The sequence below is a fragment of the Lepeophtheirus salmonis genome, chromosome 1, assembly GCF_016086655.4.
Source record: "Lepeophtheirus salmonis chromosome 1, UVic_Lsal_1.4, whole genome shotgun sequence".
Taxonomy (NCBI): Eukaryota; Metazoa; Arthropoda; class Copepoda; order Siphonostomatoida; family Caligidae; genus Lepeophtheirus; species Lepeophtheirus salmonis.
Genome location: NC_052131.2, coordinates 39,693,176 through 39,695,547, shown reverse-complemented (window position 1 = coordinate 39,695,547; position 2,372 = coordinate 39,693,176). Strand labels below are relative to the sequence as shown.

At 26.7% G+C, this 2,372-nt stretch overlaps 1 long non-coding RNA gene across 1 annotated transcript; it reads right to left on the bottom strand.

Annotated features, from left to right (window-relative positions):
• Positions 1–782: 782 nt before the first annotated feature.
• LOC139907637 (uncharacterized) lies at positions 783–1,547 on the bottom strand. The gene is made up of 3 exons (XR_011784365.1): positions 1,323–1,547; positions 1,151–1,259; positions 783–1,005 (listed from the first exon to the last, which is right to left on the bottom strand). It is a non-coding gene; the product is annotated as an uncharacterized lncRNA (long non-coding RNA).
• Between the last annotated feature and the right edge of the window lie 825 nt (positions 1,548–2,372).

Here is a 2,372-nt window from a genome sequence, read left to right as displayed (position 1 = left end):
AAACATAAATAAAAGTTTTTTAGAATTTTGAGTTTCGTATGTAAAACTATGTTTTATTCTTATCAGACGAGATTGCTGGGTTCTTAAGGGAAGGTTTGTTTTTTCGCAAATAAGTTTATTTTTTTCATAAAACACGATCGATTCCCCGTGTCTCAAAGTTGTTTTTAAGGTATTGTTTGCCGATTCGTAAATGAAACAAATTACAAATCCAAAAACCAATTATTGCACAAACGGAAAAAGGGAGAACGTATAATGGGTACAAATTAAAAAGTGGAAGAAGAGGATTAGCAAGTTAGTCTTAGTATTTATCTTCATTAGATGGAACATCTTATATAATAATCATATTTATTCAAAAAAGGATCCTTACTTCTGGTGGCAACGACTTTCCATTTTCAATTATAACAAAAAAATTCCCAATTAAGTTAGCTATGGTAATGACATTAAATAAATCACATGGACAAACATTTGAAAAACTTGCTTTATATTTACCAAAATCAGTATTTTCAAGAGTGTCAAAAAGGGGTGCAGATTTGATTATAGTTACATCAAATGGACAGAAAACAATAAAAAATATTGTATACAAAGGAGGTACTACAATAGAAATCTACCTATTATATATTAATACATAGTTTATAGTAGATCGTTTTAAATTAGAATTTTAAAATAAACAAACTAAATATTCATAGAATCTTTTTAATTTCTAATAAGTTATCTTTAAGATAGGGTGTTCGTATATAATATTATCATTCAGGGAGTTGTGTTATTTTCCACAAAAGACTCTGAGTCGTTTTGTGAATAAACTAATATAAGTAAACGAGGCTCATTAAAAAATACATAAAGTTTTGATATTCTTTATAAACAGTGTATGCTATAATTATTTGTTAATATTAAACTTTTATTTGAATAGACTTACTTTCTAACTTGATAGACAATTTTCTTCACAAGTGACAATCACATTTCACTTGTATCAACTGTCTCTTTTCTTCCAACTTAGGAAAAAATTTCCTTATAAAGAAAATGTTATTTGTCAAACATTAGTATATGTAATTTTGATTCAAATTTATATATGTTTTAACAGATAGTAACATTGAACAATGTCTTATGGAAAAAGTTAATTTAAATTTAATTTGACACCTTAGGTGGTACTTACTTCATAATTCTATGTACTTAATCTATGATTTGAGAAAATAGGCTTGTTCCAAATCGTGTCCAGTCCCCCTTACTATATTTTTGAGTGATTAATTGCTCATCTATGTAATCTATGAGGAGAAAAAAAAAAGATTTTAAGTATTATTTTGTTTTAAATCTTTGCAAGTACTTACATATACTATGTATTTAGGAGAGGGGCCATGCATTTAATGTATGCAACTGCAAATATCTTAAATCAACTGTAAAACAAATCAATTTGATTAATTACACACTATTAAAGAAATGCATTAGTCTACTTAAAAAAAACAATGGTACTTAGTGATACAACGTTGATAAAAGAAAAAATTGTCAATACTTGTCTACACTGACATACCTTTAACTGGCCATTATTACATAATAGAGCCATAATAGAAATTGCTTAAAAGACCACATTAATTAAAGAGTCGTCAACTTTGATACCACAACTATTTACAGAGAGTGTCCGCAGGATTAATTTTCTTGGATAAAAATTTCAAAAATAAAATTTTATGGAATAAATTTTAAAAAATCCATGACTATTTAGAGGAATATTATATTTTTTGGAAAAAAAAAAATTAAAAAATCCATAGCTATTCATATAAATTAAATTTTTCAAAAAAGAAAGATTAAGAACACTTATCTGGGGATTCGAGGTTTGAATACCATAATCCATAGTAATAACCTATATGATATGATATTTTACCCCTTCCTCCAAAAACATTAGAAAATAAAACTATTATTTATGAAATTTACTATTTTGTTTAGCTAGACACTTAAATTTATTACTTTGTTTAGCAAGACTTAATTCGAGTTGAATAAATCAATGTAATGGACACTGAGCCAACATGAATATACAAATCAACAGCTGACAAAAGTACATAGGTAGGAGTAATGCAAGCTGACTAAATATTAAGGTGAGGCAGCAAGGGAATTCTACGCTTGTGTTTTTTTATTATCAAGAGAAGAAGGACAATTTAATGACGTCACTATTGATATACATGTCATTTCTAATTGTAAAGTAATAATTTTAAAATCCAGGCTTCATTCATTGTAAGTCAACCCAAATTAAGGGAAAAATAAATATAATTAAAATTCATTTATAGTACAGAGTGGTAAACTTAGTAACATGCCAAAAAGTAGATACAGCAAAAATATTTAACTTATATTGGTATAAATATCTATGAAAGTAATTCCTTTTCGTCGTT